Below are 19,014 nucleotides of genomic sequence, written 5' to 3'. Positions count from 1 at the left end.
TGAGATAATAAAAATATCTGTGGAATTGAGACACAACAACCTCAGGGTATTTTGGTGAGCAGGAAAAGAAAGATAAAGCAAACATGAAAAAAAAAATGAGCTGTGTTTAAAAAAAAAAAAAACTAGATTTGAAGCAAACTGCTCTACCATCTGTCACAGTGCACAGATACATCATTACCTCTCTTCTTTCAAGTGTTGAAGTATTCCATAACTCAAAAAATTCATTTTTTAACTTTTTAAAAAAGATTTATTATTTGAATTTCTTTGAAAGGAAGAATTAGGGAGAGGGAGAGATACATTTTCTATACACCGGTTCACTCCCCAAGTGTCTGCAACAGCTAGGGTTGGGCCAGACTAAAGACAGGAGCTTCTTCAGGGTCTCCTGTGTGGGTGTCATAGGCCCAAAGACTTAGACCATCTTCTGCAGCTTTCCCAGGCATATTGGCAGTGAGCTGGACTGGAAGTGGAGCAGCCGGGATTTGAATCAGTGCCCAAATGGGATGCCAACACCCAATACACCACAAAGCCCCCAAAATCTACTATTTTTAACTAAAAGTAGTATAATGAAATCAGGATACTAGATTCTGTACTTTAATAAATAAATGACTACAAGCAGGTATGACTCTTTCAAAACTTATTAAGTTCTCTGTAAAAGAGATAACTCCTCATTCACTGAAAGTTTAAATAATGTGTGATGTGTGTGTGCACACCCTTAACAATGTTACAGCTATTCAAACACCAATTAAGATTATTACTACTCAGGCCGGCACAGCAGCTCAATAGGCTAATCCTCCGCCTAGCGGCGCCAGCATACCGGGTTCTAGTCCCAGTTGGGGCGCCGATTCTGTCCAAGTTGCCCCTCTTCCTGGCCAACTCTCTGCTGTGGCCCGGGAGTGCAGTGGAGGATGGCCCAAGTGCTTGGGCCCTGCACCCCATGGGAGACCAGGAGAAGCACCTGGCTCCTGCCATCGGATCAGCGCGGTGCGCCGGCCGCAGCAGCCATTGGAGGGTGAACCAACCGTAAGGGAAGACCTTTCTCTCTGTTTTTCTCTCTCACTGTCCACTCTGCCTGTCAATAAAATAAAATAATAAGAAAAAAATTATTACTACTCAGATGAAAAAAGTCGTATTTCCAATCTAACTTTACCTATTACTGTACCACAAAATGTACACACATCCTGACACAGCCCAGATCCCTGCACCTCTACCCGTTTGAGTCTTCAAAGAGAAATCTTAGTCATCTTTAATGACAAGTTCAAGTCCAGTTCCCTTTTGTGAAGACTTCCCTTCCCCACACACTATGTTCACTGAATATTCATCATTAAAAACTAATTAATGACAATAATAAGAGCATATATTCACTTGCCAGTATAAAATCCGTCCAAGACTTGGCATTATTCCACGCACCATACCACACACTACAATAGTAATGATGAATGATCATTGATTTTTCTGTCAACTGTACTTTAAAATTACAGATATTTTACATTTTAAATTCAAGTAACTAAAATATTAATAATTCCACCATCTGAACTAAGGGCATTTGGATGGTTGCTCAAAAAAATATGTATCTTTCTTTCCATCTTTAATTGAAAGGCAATGTGACAGAGCAAAGGGAAGAGTCACATAGATCTTCCACCCAGTGGTTTACTTCCCAAATGTCAGCAACAGCCAGGATAGGCCAGGTGGAAGCCAGGAGCCAGGAACCCCATCTTGGCCTATCTCAGTCTCAAATACATGACACACCATCTGCTGCCCCCAGGCAGATTACTCTGAAGCCAGGTAGGAAGTGCAGAGTGCCAGAATTCCGACCAGGTACTTGGATGCAGGATTCAGAATCCCAAGCGCTGGTGGATACCACATATATGCCCTGGGAAGACTGCTCTATCAGTATAAGTGATGGTAAACTCCACTGAGAAGGCACGACTAGGAGGTAAAGATGAGAAATAGATTTAAGATTCTGCACAAAGAGATGTAACAATAAAAAAATAGATTAACAATAAAAAATAGATTTTCAATAAAGTGAAAAGAACAGCAAGCAAATATCTGAATATTACGAAACATTCAATTATTAGTCAAGAAGTTACTTATGAAGAATTGCTAAAAAAAAAAAAAAAAGACAGGCTTATAATTAGATCAAATGGTACTACAGAAGATCACACATATGGGAAAGTTTAAATATAAACAAGGGAAAGACTAGTGATTTTAGTAAACAGGCTTGTCAGTTACATTTCAAGAGACTGGCTTCAGAAAGAACAATGGGAATCATACTTTTAAAACCTAAGACTCAAAACTAATATTTTCTTAAAACTAGCACTTTGGGAAAGGACAACCCTTGCAATCAACATTTTTTTTCCCAAGATTTATTTATTTAATTGAAAGGCAGAGTTAACGGAGAATAGAGAAGGGACAAAGACAGAGAGATGGATCTTCAATCTGCTTCACTCACCAAATGGCCAGGACTGAGCCACGACAAACCAAGGAGCCAGCAACTCCTTCTGGGTCTCCCATGTGGGTGGCAGGGGCCCAAGCACTTGGGCCATCCTCTGCCGCTTTCCTAGGTGCATTAGCAGGAAGGAGGATGGAAAGTGGAGCAGTCAGAATTCAAACTAATACTCAGATGCTAGCATTGCAGCCAGTGGCTTAACCCGGTGTGCCACAACACTGGTTCCCTCAATTTTTTTTTTTAATTACTTATCTAAAAAGCAGAGAGCGAGCTCCTCCACTCCTCAAATACCTATAACATTTGGGGCTAGGCCAGGAACTCAATCCAATTCTAGCACATGTGTGGCAGGAACCCAATTACTTAAGCCATCACCACAGTGCCAGGGTCTGCATTAGCAGGAAGTTGGAGTCAAAAGCCAGAGCATGACATGAACCCAGGTATTCACATGTGGATCACAGGGGCCTCAACCACTAGGCCAAAAAACTGGTTCCAAGTCTTTAAATATGGAACAATTCGAAATTTTCAACATGTGAAATGGAATTCTTTACTTTCCAGCTGTATAACTGATATATTTAAGCTATCCCAGTATTCATTACTTAAATCTTAACAAAGTTATACAAGGAAGCAAAATGCACCATAAAAATTTATTAGTGGATAGCCAAAGAGATGAACAGACATTTCACAAAAGAAGGTGTCAAAATGTTTAACAGATGAGAAGACGGGCTCAATACTAGCTATAAGACAAATGCAGGCCGGCGCCGCGGCTCTCTAGGCTAATTCTCCACCTAGCGGCGCCAGCATACCGGGTTCTAGTCCCAGTAGGGGCGCGGGATTCTGTCCCGGTTGCCCCTCTTCCAGGCCAGCTCTCTGCTATGGCCAGAGAGTGCAGTGGAGGATGGCCCAAGTGCTTGGGCCCTGCACCCCATGGGAGACCAAGAGAAGCACCTGGCTCCTGGCTTCGGATCAGCGTGGTGCACCGGCCGCGGCGGCCATTGGAGGGTGAACCAATGGTAAAGGAAGACCTTTCTCTCTGTCTCTCTCACTGTCCACTCTGCCTGTAAAAAAAAAAAAAAAAAAAAAAAGACAAATGCAAAAACAAAAACCACCAACACCACACAGTGAGACAGAGAATACTCCAGTATGGCTATTAAGAAAAAAAAAAAAAAAAAAAAAAAAAGATGATCCAGAACAACTGGAACACTAACATATGGCAAGAAGGAACATAAATTAGCTTTAGTCCCTGTGGAAAATTATTTGACAGTAGTCTCTAATAGTCAAAATAAATCTCCATGACCCATCAACTCCATTCCCAAGTACATACCCAATGTAAGTGAATGCTATGTCCAACAAAAGACAAGTATATGTTCATGGGAATTTTATTGATAGTAGTGCCAATTTGGAACCCAAGTATCCATTAACAATGGAGTAAATAAATCATGCTAATAAATTCATACAATGGAATGTCACAGCAACAAAAAATAAACTAATATACATAAAACGTGAACTAATTTCTCAGACATAATACTAATGGAAAGATTATGTACTAAACCATTCCATCCTATAACATTCAAAAACAGATAAAACTACCCTATGGTGTCAGAGGCTAGTATGATACTAGGGCTCCCAGGAGAGACCTCTAGGGAGCGTGACATTTTCTCTATCTTGATATAGGTGGTGAAGACATAGGTGGGAGCATGTGTAAAAGTTTATTGAGCGGCTGGCACCGCGGCTCACTAGGCTAATCCTCCGCCTAGCGGCGCCAGCACACCGGGTTCTAGTCCCGGTCGGGGCGCCAGATTCTGTCCCGGTTGCCCCTCTTCCAGGCCAGCTCTCTGCTGTGGCCAGGGAGTGCAGTGGAGGGTGGCCCAGGTGCTTGGGCCCTGCACCCCACAGGAGACCAGGAGGAAGCACCTGGCTCCTGCCATCGGATCAGTGCGGTGCACCAGCCGCAGCGCGCCGGCCGTGGCAGCCATTGGAGGGTGAACCCACGGCAAAGGAAGACCTTTCTCTCTGTCTCTCTCTCACTGTCCACTCTGTCAAAAAAATTAAAAAAGTTTATTGAGCTATAGACCTAAGATGTGTGCACTTTATTATTTATATACTTCAACTTAAAATATCTGCTAGAGCCAATGTTGTAACACAGCACATTAAGCTTCCAACACCGACATCCCATCTACCACAATCAAGGCTACTCCTCCAACCCAGCTTCCTGTTGATACGCCTGGAAAAGCGATGGAAGATGGCCACGTACGTGGGTCCCTGCACCTATGTGGAGGGACCAGGATGGAGTTCCTGGCTACTGGCTTTAGCATGGTTCAGACTTGGCTGTTGCAGACATTTGTGAAATGAATCAGTGGATGGAAGATAGCTCCCCCACCCCCCTGCATTGCTCTGCTTTTCAAATAAATAAATACATGAATAAATCATTTTAGGAATTATTAAAAAAAATCTAGGGGCAGGCATTTGGTCTACCATTTAAGACACGTGTTAGAATGTCCTTTAGGATATCTGGGACACATCGGTAAACCTGGGTTCAATCTAAGCTCTGGCTCCTGATGGCAGCTTCCTGCTAACTGCAGACCCTGGGAGGCAGCAATGATGACCCAAGTAGCTGGGTTCCTGCCACCCACATGGGAGACCTGGATTGAATTCCAGGCTCTAGTTTCACCCACTCCCACCCCCACTCCACTGTAGGAATCTGAGGAGCAGCCAGTAGATAGGAGCTCTCTGACTCTCAAATAACTAAATTTACTAAAATATTTTAAAATCTTTAGAAAATTTACTAGTGACAGACTGCTTATAAAATTAGTGCCCATTCATTAGTATCCCCCTCACCACAATGGCTTTAGACATTCCAAATTTTGCAAAATCTACAAGATTTTACAAACTTTACACAAATGATTGGGGCCGGCGCTGTAGCACAAGGGGTTAAAGCCCCAGCCTGCAGCACTGGCATCCCATATAGGCACCAGTTCCTGTACTGGCTGCTCCTCTTCCGATCCAGCTCTCTGCTATGGCCTGGGACAGCAATAGAAGATGGCCCAAGTCCTTGGGCCCCTGCACCAGCGTGGGAGACCTGGAATAAGCTCCTGGATCCTGGCTTCGGATCAGCTCAGCTCTGGCTGTTGCGATCATTTGAGGAGTGAACCAGCGGATGGAGGACTTCTCTTTCTCTGGCTCTACCTCTCTCTGCAACTCTTTCAAATTCAGATCTATTTAGGGGACTTAAATGGAACAGAAAGGAGGAGGGATTATACCAATACAATTGGAAAGCAGAGAAAGGAAAAAGTGAAAAGATCGTATACTTGTGAAGAAGACTGCTTAAGAAGTAATTAACTTCTTGAAGTGGCTCTTTGAACATACCTTCACGTTTAGATAGAACTCTACAATGAACATTGATGATATCGAGCATTCTGATTCACGAGTGTCCAGTAACATACCAACCGTGGAATGCTTAACAAGTATTTAAAAATACCTAGCTCAGACTCCCCACACACCCCAACACAAACACACTGCACTCAGGGGAATACAAGCCTGAAGGATGAGACAGATACCAGCTTACCACACTTCCACAGATTTTCAAACTACCAAAGCACAGAATACCAACTAAGAATACGGCCACCTATAATTCACAGTCCACTGGATAAGAAAGGACACTAACAAGAAAAACCAAGTATCAATCAGTAAGCAAAATGAGATTGGCCAAAATGAAAGATCCTGGTGAACAAGACCCCAGCAGAAGGAACAGGCCATCAAGGAGAGAGGTGCCTTTCTCTGAAGGGAGGAAGGAACCTCCACTGGGATACGGCCTTGACTACACAAGTTCAGAGTCGGTGAACTCAAGGGGCTTCCACAGCCTAGACAGCTCATAGCAAGAGTCTCGGGTGATTGCTGACGTCATAAATAAGCGTGCCAATTGTTAAATCAACAACGGGAGTCACTGGGTACATGCTCCCCACATAGGATCTCTGTCCTTAATGTGTTCTACTATGAAACTTAAAAACAACACTACTAGTCGAACAACGCCCTATACCTTGTGTGGTTGTGTGAGTGCAGCCTGTTGAAATCCTTGCTTAGTATATACTAAGTTGATCTTCAGTATATGAAAGTAATTGAAAATGAAACTCGATGAAGGGTGGGATGGGAGAGGGAGTGGGAGAGGGGAGGGCCACGGGAGGGAGGGAGGTTGGCGGGGGGTGGGGGGAAGCCACAACAATACAAAAGTTTGTAAATTCACATTTATTAAATAAAAAAAAAATTATATAACAAACAAAAAGAAAGAAAAAGAAAAAAAAAGAACTTAATATTTTACCCTTTTAGTATTTTTTATGTTCTACTTAAAACTATTGGTTGAACTCTAATTAATACACAATTACTCTTAGGTGTTTAATTAATGCTATAACTAGTACTCAAATAGTATTTTACACTTTGTGTTTCTGTGTGGGTGCAAACTGTTGAAATCTTTACTTAATATATGCTAAATTGATCTTCTGTATATAAAGATAATTGAAAATTAATCTTGATGTGAATGGAAGGGGAGAGGGAGTGGGAGAGGGGAGTGTTGTGGGTGGGAGGGAAGTTATGGTGGGGGGGAAGCTATTGTAATCCATAAGCTGTACTTTGGAAATTTATGTTCATTAAGTAAAATTAAAAAAAATTTTTTTTTAAATGAGATAGGCCAAACAAGGAGGGGACAATCAGCAAACCATGTCGGCAAAACATGAGGGAAAGGCAGCAGGACAGAATGAAAGCCCAGCTAAGGAATCAGAATGCTCGATATCATCAATGTTCATTGCAGAGTTCTATCTAAACGTGAAGGTATGTTCAAAGAGCCACTTCAAGAAGATAAAAATCGGCAACAGCACATGACCAAATAAGAGACTAGTTAGGGGGCAAACGGAAAACATGGTAGTAAGCCAATTATGAGATGAGCACACACACTCAGGTACACAGACCAGAGTGGTGATTGCAGTACAGATAGAAAAGGAAGAGGTATGAGTGACACCATAAATAAACACTCAATAAGGCTTAGCAACGAACTAGAATGGAAATGAGCATAACAGAAAGGTGAAGGTTTAATAGTTGGAAGAATGAAAATATCATTTAACTACAAAAAAAGAGCATTCTAGTAAAGGACAAAATGAGAAAGAAGATGACAATGGAAGGATACAAGGAAGCAAGCATTGACATACTTCCAAGAAGATGTGAAATTAAAACTTGAAAGAATAAAAAAATACATAAATCTGGAGATCATATGAGCAGAAATGAGAGTAGAATCTGTGACAGTAGAAACTAGATTTATTCAAGATTTACTGGGTGCTTACCATATGCCAGGAATACTCCATATTAGGAACTCAGGCTCAAAAGACACTGCCCAGGGGCTGGCATTGTGGCACAGTAAGTTAAGACACTGACAGTATCTCACATTGCAGTGATGACTTGAGTCCCAGCTGTTCCACTCCGGATCCAGCTCCCTGCTGGTGCACCTGGGAAAGCACCAGAAGATGGCCCAAGCACATCGGCCCTTGCTACCCACGTGGGAGACCCAGATGGAGTTCCAGACTCCTGGCTGAGGCCTGGCCCAGTCCTGGCTATTGCAGACATCTGGGGAGTACACCAGCAGATTGAAGATCCTTCTCTGCCTTTCCCTGTCACTCTGCCTTTCAAATAAATAGAACAAGTCTGTTTTTCAAAAAAATCAGATTCATTAGGGTTTAGAATGCAGGGGTCCCACCTTAAAGACAGAGATCTTCCATCTATGAGTTCACTCCCCAATGCCCCCAACACTCAAGGCTAGGCGAGGTTGAAGCCAGGAGCCAGGAATTCAATCCAGGTCTCCCACGTGGACAGCAGGGACCCACAGACAGAAGGGATCTGATCTATTATCTGCTCCCTTCTAGAATGTGCATGATCAGGAAACTGGAGGTAGAAGCAGAACCAGGGACTCAAACAAGACATTCTGCGGCTGGCAGCGCGGCTCAATAGGCTAATCCTCCGCCTTGCGGCACCTGCACACCGGGTTCTAGTCCTGGTCAGGGCGCCGGATTCTGTCCCGGTTGCCCCTCTTCCAGGTCAGCCCTCTGCTGTGGCCAGGGAGTGCAGTGGAGGATGGCCCAAGTGCTTGGGCCCTGCACCCCATGGGAGACCAGGATAAGCACCTGGCTTCTGCCTTCGGATCCCAGGATAAGCACCTGGCTTCTGCCTTCGGATCAGCGCGGTACGCCGGCTGCAGTGTGCCGGCCGCGGCAGCCACTGGAGGGTGAACCAACGGCAAAGGAAGACCTTTCTCTCTCTCTCTCTCTCACTGTCCACTCTGCCTGTCAAAAAAAAAAAAAAAAAAGACATTCTGATATGTGATGCGGGTATCTCAACCAGCATCTTAACCGCTGCATCCATGCTCACCCCTACTACCCACATTTTTAGTAAAAGTCCCAGATTATGCAGGTTTATGAACCAAGGTGCCCAGGGTCACTTGAAATGGGAAAAGCCACTTGCATACAGCTTAGTAGGGGTAAAGCTGTAAAAATCTTACTCTTGTGGCTCTAATAGTAGTCACCAAGTGTCAGCAAGAGCAGATAATCACCACCACTGTCTCATCAACCCTAGATTCAGTTACACCAATTTTAAAAAACTTGTCTCTTTCACAATTGCAGGCAGAGAAGAGGAAAAAAAAAACAAAAGTAAGTTTGCCCACAGCTCTTCTAGATTCAGATATCCTAGTCCCTGTGAGAACATCTGTAAGGAAGAAAGGATACGATCACACGGCACCAAATGTATTTTTCTTTTTATTTTTTTTTTATTTTTTTATTTTTTTGACAGGCAGAGTGGACAGTGAGAGAGAGACAGACAGAGAGAAAGGTCTTCCTTTACCGTTGGTTCACCCTCCAGTGGCCACTGCGGCCGGCGCACCGCGCTGATCCGATGGCAGGAGCCAGGTACTTATCCTGGTCTCCCATGGGGTGTAGGGCCCAAGCACTTGGGCCATCCTCCACTGCACTCCCTGGCCACAGCAGAGAGCTGGCCTGGAAGAGGGGCACCGGGACAGAACTGGCGCCCCAACCGGGACTAGAACCCGGTGTGCCAGCGCCGCAAGGCGGAGGATTAGCCTAGAGAGCCGCGGCGCCGGCCAAATGTATTTTTCTATAGGAAACATTTAAATCACCATTTTCCCAGTAGTGACCCCCAATTTCCAAAGACATCAGACATTCTCACAGTGGATTTCAAAGCCCTTTAGGAGTAGAACTCATCATCCCCGACACTTTCCACGTCATAATCCTCTTGCCTAGACGTTGTGCCCACACAATCGTCTCTACGTTTGTCTCCCACTTTAGACTTTTGTTTCGCAGTGTTTAACCATTCTTTAAGCTTCACCTGCTTCTCTAAATTCTCTAAGTAAGCTGAGCCTGATGTTTATGTATCACTCAGCCCCTCACCCCCAAGCCTCCAAGATTCCTACACTGCTACCTACACTGCTCCCAGATGTATCCAAGTGGGCCAGTATAGGCTTGTAGGCACAGGAGGAGACAGAGCTGGTCAGTCGTTACAATGCTTTCCTTTAAATCATAAAATCGTCAAGTACACATACTAAATCATTAGTGTAAAATGTGTTTTTGGAACACAATGAGCTATCCATGTACACAAACACTTACTTCAATGCATTGTGAAGACATTCTCCATATACTTCAACATGCACCCCAGAATTCAAGTTCCCTACTTAAAAGCAATGAGAATACAGATGACTCTGGTACCTTTTCCACTCTAGTCTTCATTTATGTAATCTGCACTTTCAACTCCAAAGAGTGGAAAATGTTCAGCAAGCTAAGTACACACTCACTTATGTGGGAAGGAAGCTGGAAGGAAGAAAATCGAGGCCTGTCTTTTAATTATTTCTGCAGTACCCCTCTTCCTGAGAAGATAAAAACCAGAATGACCAGGTCTTAAGTTATACAGCCTACCATACAAAGCACTAGGCAGTTCCCAACACACCATGAAAACAAAACTGAACAAAACAAAACTTGTCTTGAAAGCAGCAGCCATATTCTGAGATCACAGTTAAATCTGTAAAGTATAAGCTTCCCAAGATACCAGCTTGATGTACTGAGTGAATGGTGGCAAGGGAACCTAGTCTTTTTTATTATTATTTTCATTTGAACAAAAACATACGGAAATGCAAAGGAAAATCCACTTAGTATCTTGTCACAACAGATAAAACTATTTTCAAATTCCCATACATGAGCAGTCTATAAATTATAGGCAGAAACTACCCAAAGGGTACAAGACCAAAATCTGCTTATAAAATATACTTTAACAACTAGCTTCCAAAAGTGAATTACAACTACAGTACTGCACACACAGAACTCTTAGTAAGAAACTCTTTATTCCAAGACATTATCTCAACCAAATTAGGACACAGTAAAAGCAGGAAGAAAAATCGCTAAAAGCACCACTCTACTAAAACTGGACGAAAAACCTCCCTTGCTGGCTGCCCAAGGTTTAAAAAAAAAAATCACAACTAAATTTAGCCCAGAACTGGCTGATTATTTATGAAAAAACCAAAAATGCTAAGATTACTCCATCTTTCCAAACTGAGATACAATAAAAGCTATCTGAATAGGAAGGTGACCTATGAGACTGGGAAATCAGCTGGTCCTGACAAAATTTAGTTGCTGTAGTTGTTGTTTTTCCAGATTTATAATCTTGTAGAAGAGAGGGGCAGATATAAAGATGGAAGAAGAGAGAGGAGAGAGAGACATCTTCCATCCACTGCTTCACTCCCCCAAATGGTCTGCCAGACTGAAGCCAGGAACTCCATCCTGGTCTCCCACTTGGGTGGCAAGGTCCCAAGTACTTGGGCCATCTTCTGCTGTCTTCCCAGGTGCATTAGCAGGAACCTAGATCAACAGCAGAATAGCCAGGACTCAACAGTCTGCATATGGGATACAAGCATCACAAGCAGAGGCTTAACTGCTGTGCTACAACATGGGCCTCAGCAATCTAGTTAAGAATTCTTTCTAGAGTTCTAAATCGTAATCTTCCACTTAGTAAAGACACCTCTTAGATTCAGAGCTCTGATTAGAGGTAAAGGGTGTGTGACTGCAGGAATAAGCTGAACATTTCCATTATTACTATTTAATTAACTTCAGAAGTGAAAAGGGAAATGGGTTGGGGCAAGTGTTTAGTCTATTGGTTAATGATGCCCATATCCCACATCAGACTACCTGGGTTTGACACTCCATTCTAGCTCCTGACTCCAGCTTCCTGCTAATACAGACAGTCCCTGGAAGACAGCAGTGACAGCTCAAGCAGTGGGTTCCTATCACTCAAGTGGAACACCTGGACTGGGTTCCTGGCTCTCAGCTTCCGCTGGGTCTGGCCATTACAGACACTTAGGGAGTGAACCATCAGACAGGATGGATGTTTCTCCTCGCTCTCTCTCTTTTTGTCTCTTCCTCTCTCTGCCAAATAAACAAATAAAAATTTAAAGAAGAAAAAAGGACATGGGTCAACTTTTGGAGGTCCTTCATCATCTTCTTCATCAGGAAGATATATCTGGGCATTCCATTTCTTGTGGATGCTACCTTCCCAGATACCCTTTTCTCCAGAATATCCAGACTGGTGGAGATAATCATTCCTCAGGCTGGCACTGTGCCTTATAAGGACTCTTCGCCAATGCCTGTGACCTTATGAGCACTAGCAAATCAGAATAGAAGAAGCCTTGACATCTTTGAAGAACTGAACTATCTTGTTTCTTCACTCTTAGTACAAAGCCAAGGGTTGGAGGTGGGAGAACATTCCAGAAATAAAGAGAACAAAGACTGATAGACCAGGAGAATAAAAACCCCTTCATCTCACAGTACATGTTAGTCAGCTCTAAAATTCACCTAGATGTGGCACTACCAACACATATAGAAATAATAAATATGTTCTTAAATTCAGACTCCTTTAAGTGGAGCTGGTATTGTGGTACAGCAAGTTAAACTGCTGTTTGTGATAGTGGACCAACAGTTGAGCCCCAGCTGTTCTGCTTCTGATCCAGCTTCCAGCTAGCACACCTGGGAAAGCAGTCAATGATGGCTCAAGTACTTGGGCCCCTGCCACCATGTGAGGTCCAGATGGAGTTTCCTAGGTCCTGACCCTAGGAGTTACGGCCATCTGGGGAGTGAATCAGCAGATGGAAGATCTCTCCATCTCTCCCTTACTCTACCTTTCAGATAAATGATTTTTTTTTAAAGATTTATTTTATTTATTTGAAAGACAGAGTTACAGAGAGAGGTCGAGACAGAGAGAGGTCTTCCATCCATTGATTCACCCCCCAGATGGCCGCAACAGCCAGGAGCTGCGCCAATCCAAAGCCAGGAGCTTCTTCCGGGTCTCCTTCATGGGTGCAGGGGCCCAAGGACCTGGGCCATCTTCTACTGCTTTCCCAAGCCACAGCAGAGAGCTGGATCAGAAAAGGAGCAGCCAGGACTAGAACCAGTGTCCTTATGGGATGCCAGCACTTCAGGCCAGGGCTTTAACCCACTGCACCACAGTGCCGGCCCCAGATAAATAATCTTTAAAAAACAAACATTTGGGTAGTGAACCAGCAGATGGAAGACCTCTCTGTCTCTCTCTCTCTCTCTCTGGCTCTACCTTGCTCTGTAACTCTTTCAAATACATAAAATAAATCTTTAAAAAAAATTTTTAAAAAGACCCCTCAAACTACTGGTAATAATAAAAGTTACATAAAACAAATCAAAGAAGATATGTGAAAAAGATTTTCAGATGGTATTTCAATTTAAATTACTAAGAAACAAAAAAAAATCCTTTGTATATCACTGCCTAGTCTTCCAAAACATTAAAATCTTTGATTCGACGAAGTTACAAATCTGTTTTCAGTTGTGAGGGAAAAACACACTAACTCTGTTTAACGCAAAGGACAAAAAAGATCATCACTGCAAATCATAATGTTTGGGTTCATGATGAAAACAGGAAACAGACAGGCTGCCCAGGTATAATTATGGTTGTAGTCTAATGTGCCTTCAGCTTCAGCCAAGAATTAAAACTCAGTGAAGACAGTAAGCAGAATTTACTTGCCTCTACCTTGCTACAGAATGCAACTTTTAATAATACTCCCCGCAACGTGTTACATAACCAACAGTAAACAAGGATCTGATTCAAACCTCATTAGTAACAACATTCTACCACTGTCTCCCACTGAAATTAATGGCTGACTTTGCCAGAGGGGGAAAGAAACCCAGCACTTATCAATCCACCCATTTCTATGGCGCCTACCAGAGAACCAGACAAGCAGATAATACAACCAGGTCTGCAAAGAATCTACAAAAGCACTATGTCAGTTTTCCATCCAGTTTGCTGCTCTCTTCCTCCTGATAACTAGACCATATCCTAGAGATGCACTTGAAACCTAAGAGGAAAATCAATTGAGAAAGCTAATCTAATCTGCGCTGCCTAGTTCAGCTACAACACAAAAAAATAGATGTATGATTTGATGAATGAATATCTGAAAAGAAAAAGCTACCCTGGTAAGCTGTTAAGTAAAGGGCACTGCCAGAGGGCAACAATGCTGGGGGCAAACATGCTATCATAAACAAAAATCTGATTTTGAAAACCTAAACATAGTATGTTACAACCTTTATGAAAGTTAAACTTTGTTAACTTGTCTCTTCTGAGCTGTTCCGTAATTTGGAGGTGCACTTTAGAGGAACACAATAGTTACCAAAACAGTAAGAATACAAAACAACTTGTTACATATCCGCAAATAGCTTCTTACTTTCCGATCTTGGAACACAGTAATTTCCTACTGGTACTGGGATCAAAGTGTGAAACTGCCACAGTGAGTGTTAATTTCCCCCAATCAACACCGCAGCATCCGCATGTTTAAAATTTTCAAACTATATGGACTGGTACTGAACCTATGGGACTAAGGCTTTTAACTTTTCAGCTTTAAAATTACAAACTAATTCATGCCGGGGAATTCCTGTCCTCTGAGGACTCAAGGACCGCAGTTTCAGAGAAGCAGCGTGAACAAGACGGACGCCGTCCTTCCTCGGAGCTTGCGTGAGACGAGGTAAGAACACTTGGGGCAGTGCTAGGCAACAGGCGCGATGTGACAAACCCAACCAGACTTCAAAACTTTTTCCACAGAAAAGTGAAGGTAAACAAGATACACTTAGCACCACACCCTCTGACACGCACACGCAGCCACCCCCCGCCGCGGCCCTCCAGCTGGTCAGGAAACGCCGTCTCTTACAATCAAGATAACCATCCGGCCCGGGGTGTTCAGGCGCGGCGCACCTCCAGGCCGGCCGCAGCGCCGCTCTCCAATGCCATCGAAGCCAGAATTGGAACATTTTGTTCGCGAGCGGGCACGCGTCCAAATACCCCGACTATCCTCGCCCCAGTTCTTTCTGCACCGAGACTCTGTTTGGGCTACTGAGCATGCTCCGACTTAAGACAGGCGCCACATGGGAGTTTTCAAAGCTTAGGCTCCAAACTCCACGTAATAACCGCGGCTAAAAGGGGAAGAGGGAGGGGGAAGCGCCCGGAGCGCGGCTCCGAGCACAGATGCCGAAGTGGGGGGCCCGGCAGAGGCTGAGCGTGGTCGGGGCCAAGAGACCCCGCTCTGGCGCGGCTCCGGCAGCCTGCAGGGGCTTCCGGGAAGCCGAAGCGACCTCTGCAGTGGGGGAAAACTGACAGGGCAAGCGGCGGAAGCCAGGGCTAACGACCAGCTGCGCGCGGTAGCAGATCCCCAGCGCCCAGAGTGTAATTCCCACCGATAAGCGTGGATCCTTATCTCTGAAACACAAAGCGACGGCCGCTCGGACCCGTCCAGCCGGGGGACGGCAGTCGGCCGGCAGCCCTCTCGGGGCGGGGTACCGAGGGCGGTGCCTGGAGGAGGTCGCCCAGCAGACCGCTCCCCCGACAGCGGCCGGGCCAGGGAGCCCCCACCCCCGCGAGGGCGGCCCGAACGCCGCCCTCCACTGTCCCCGCGGTCGCGGCGCGACCGGGACGACGGCCAGCCCCGGCCCCGCCTCAGATCCGACCGGGAGGCGAGCGAGGCCTCCGCCGCCCGCCGGGACCCCGGCAGGCCCGGACTCGGCCTACCTCCCGCCCTGCAGGCCCCGGGTCGTTTCGGCTCCGCCCGCGGCCGCACGCCCCCGCTTGGGCCGGAGAGTCCGGCAGCCAGGGCCCGAGGGCAAGCGACGTCCAGGCTGACCCCGGCCCCGCTCGCTCTCCCGCCCCGGGGCCCCTCACTCACTCACGAGCCGGCTGGGCGCGCTCTCCCCGCGCCGCGGCTGCGCTTCCCCTCGCTGCAACTTTATTAGCAGCCCGGTCGCGGGACACGCGTACGGCGCCCGCTCGCCCAGGACCCGGATGAGGGAGGGAGGGAGCGAGGGAAGGAGCCTGGGAGGACGCCCGCTGGGATCGGCGCATGCGCGCCAGGCCCGAGTGACCGCTGCGGGACCGAGGGCGGGCCCGCAGCCCCGGAGGCCGAAGGAAGCTTTTATGCTTGGCTCCGCGCCAGCCAAGCCCGGCTTCTGATGAGTCCAGGCTTCTCGCGGAGATGGCGAGGCCTGCTGTTCTCCCAGCAGCAGCCTGCCTGACCAAGCCTACGCAGTTATAATAAAGGATTCGTCCTGGATCTTAACATAAATGGTCCACCAGAACATCTTCGGAGTTGATTGTGGTATAAATCTGAACAAAGAGATGTCTTTCGGTGCAGCGCTTCAAAATAAGTTTCTGCCACCTCACACCTTCTGCGAAGCCCCTCCCATGGGGCAACCCTGGAGCTCTTGCGGTCCTAGGGAAGTGGGCAGGGCCCGACCCTGTGCGGCGGGACTGGGCTCCACTGCCAGGGAGAGGGAGACCCCGTGGGGACTCGGGCCTCCTGTCCACGAGGAGGGGCCGCCCGGAGGCTAATGTCCTCCTCCGCGTAGTCACTGGGGCTCTTCGGGATGTTTCTCCTTACAAACCCCCCACTTTGTCACTATTTCCCAGGGTATGACTGACAGAGTAGCTAGTGAGGCAAAGCTTTAAATAATTTTTATTTTTAAAAAATCAATACCGCTTTTCAGATACTCCACTAAGGGCTTCCTTTTAAAATAGATTAAGTAGAGGGGCCAGCACTGCGGCGTTGACAGTGGAGCAGTTGCCTGCTACGCCATCGTCCCATCTTGGCAAAGGCCAACTTTGAGCCCCTGCGGGAGACCCGGATGAAGCTCCCAGGCCAGTGTTGGCGGCCATCTGGGGAACGAACTAGCAGACGCAAGAGCTCTCTCCCTCCTCTGTCTGTAGCTCTTTGAATTAAATAAATAGGTCTTTTTTACAAAGTACAAATAAAAGTGAGTCGTTTTGGAATCCTCTTTCACACCCTAATTCAATAACAAGTCCAGTTAACTCTACCTTCAGAATAGATCCTCACTCTGACCATTTCTCATTACCTCTGTTGCCACCTCCATGGCTGCAAACTGCTTCATCTCACCTGACCCACAGAGCGCTACCTTTGCTCCAGCTCCAGCCATTGTTTCAGGTGAAAGAGACTGAATAAATGCTGCAGAAGTCCCTGCATCGGGGTGTGGCCATCCCAAGGGATGACAGAGGTCTGACGAGGGAGGCGAGTGGGCCAGGGTGGGCAGCCAGGGCATGCCAGCTCCCAGCAAAGGGCATGCTGGCTGCTACTGCACTCCAACTGCCATCATGGGGAAACGTAGGAAGAAGGGCCCACTGTGGACAAATCTTCTGATTTTTTTTAAATAAAAGTTGGAAATTTGGATTTTTATGCAAAACTAAAACCTCAGTGTTTTGAAAAGATTTTTTTTTTTGAAGGAGTGGCAGAAAGGTGGGGGGAAAGACAGAGAAAGATTTTCCATGTGCTGGTTCACTCCCCAAAAGGCTGCAAGGGCTGAGGCTGGGTCTGGCTGAAGCCAGGAGCCAGGAATTCCATTTGGGTCTCCCACGTCGGTGGCAGGACCCAAGTGCTTGGGCCATCTTCCACTGCTTTTCCCGGTGCAGTAACAGGGATCTGCATTGGAAAGGGAGCAGCTTTGACTTGAACTGGTCCTCATATGGGATGCCAGTGTCACAGACAGCTGCTTAACCTGTTGCACCACTTTACTGGCCCTAAAATCTCAGTTTTATCTTTTTAGCGCTCTCTCTCTCTCTTTCTCTCTCTCTCTCTCTCTCCTCCTTTTTCTCCCTCCTCCCTCCCTCTCCCCACCCCTTCCCCTTCTTAAGTCCAGAGGCCAGCCCTGTACAAGCAAACAAAACAAATCCATGGTCCTGATTTAGGCTGCTGGCCATCAGTTTGCAATCTCAGGTCTGCATCTTAAACTTCTTTACTACATCATAAACTTCGTGAAAGTCAAGTCTGTGTACTTTAACTCTTTATCACACTCACTGGCTAGTTGTTGTTAATTCAGAAGTTTCCAGTCCTTGGAAGGCACATATTTCTGGAGCCTGCATGAGTTTACAACTCCCAGAAGTGCCTATAACCCTGCCTTTTTTTTTTTTTTAATTTCAGAGCTGATGTTTGCAGAGCACTTTATTGAACACTGTAGCACAGAACAATTTGGTTTAAATATTTTGTCCACCAAAACCACTCCTTCATACAGCCGGTAAAATCCTTCCCCAAACAATTTGTTTGCTGTCTTGCAGTCAGTGCACATATATAAGAACATTCTGTGAACTCAGGATTCCTTTTCAAAATCCCAAAGCCAGCAGTTGTGCTTTCTGGACTGTGTATCTGCACGCTGGCCTGACACACCAGAGACTCCAGCCTCTCCCAGGTCTGTGTGGCTTCAGCGGAGGCTGTCCTTTGGAGGAGAAGAAGGGGAGAAGGGAGATTTGAGCAGCACAGCAAAAGCATCTTCAAAAGTAGTGGAAGGTCACTAAGCATCTATGTAGCCAAAAAGATGGTAAAACAGCAAATGAACGAGCCTGCCAGAGCCGAGGAACGGACCTGGGGGTCTCTGTTTTGAGCAGTCAAACAGGATCTACAAACCAATGTAGAACAGGACAATCTGAACAGATGTTATTAGAGTGGACAAGCCACTTTTCAGTTTGGCCATTCATCTGATCCGGAAGGTCAGATAAAAGCAGCTTCAATATTCAATTTTTAAAGTTTTTATTGATTTATTTTCATTTTATTTGTAAGAGGGAGGTCTTCTATCCGGCGGATCACTCTCCAGATGGCTGAAAAATGGACAAGGCTGGACCAGGACAAAGTCAAGAATCAGGAACCCAATCTGGGTCTCCCGTGTGGTTGGCAGGACCCAGGTACATGAGCCATTGCCTGCGGCCTTCCAGGGTGTGCCTTAGCAGGGAGCTGGATAGGAAGCAGGGGAGCCAGACTCGAGCCAGGCGCTCTGATGTGGGATGCTGGCACACCAAGCGCTGACTTAACTGCTGCAGCCCTCCCCACCCCTCAGGAAACATCTGACAGTGCCTGAGGACATTCTGCATTGTCACAGCCAGGAAATAGGTCTGCTGGTGTCCAGTGGCGAGAGGGCAGGGCTGCTGCTCAATGCCCTAATAAGCACAGGACAGCCTCTCCTAAGAACTACCCC

At 46.0% G+C, this 19,014-nt stretch overlaps 1 protein-coding gene across 2 annotated transcripts in view; it reads right to left on the bottom strand.

The window, feature by feature from the left end:
- Positions 1 to 15,927, bottom strand: part of SMAD5 (SMAD family member 5) — a 49,902-nt gene extending 33,975 nt beyond the window's left edge. Inside the window, exon 1 of one of the 2 annotated variants that reach the window (XM_008255047.5) lies at positions 15,708 to 15,927. The gene's annotated coding sequence lies outside the window, so the exon portion shown is untranslated. Of the gene's footprint in view, positions 1 to 14,699; positions 15,297 to 15,707 lie in introns of those variants that run through there. The other variant, XM_051843412.3, reaches the window with a different exon arrangement.
- Positions 15,928 to 19,014: the final 3,087 nt, after the last annotated feature.

Source organism: Oryctolagus cuniculus, chromosome 6 (genome assembly GCF_051225735.1).
Source record: "Oryctolagus cuniculus isolate XC-2025 breed Fujian yellow rabbit chromosome 6, ASM5122573v1, whole genome shotgun sequence".
NCBI lineage: Eukaryota > Metazoa > Chordata > Mammalia > Lagomorpha > Leporidae > Oryctolagus > Oryctolagus cuniculus.
Note: the sequence above shows the minus strand (reverse complement) of the source record. Positions and strands in the feature narration are given on the sequence as shown.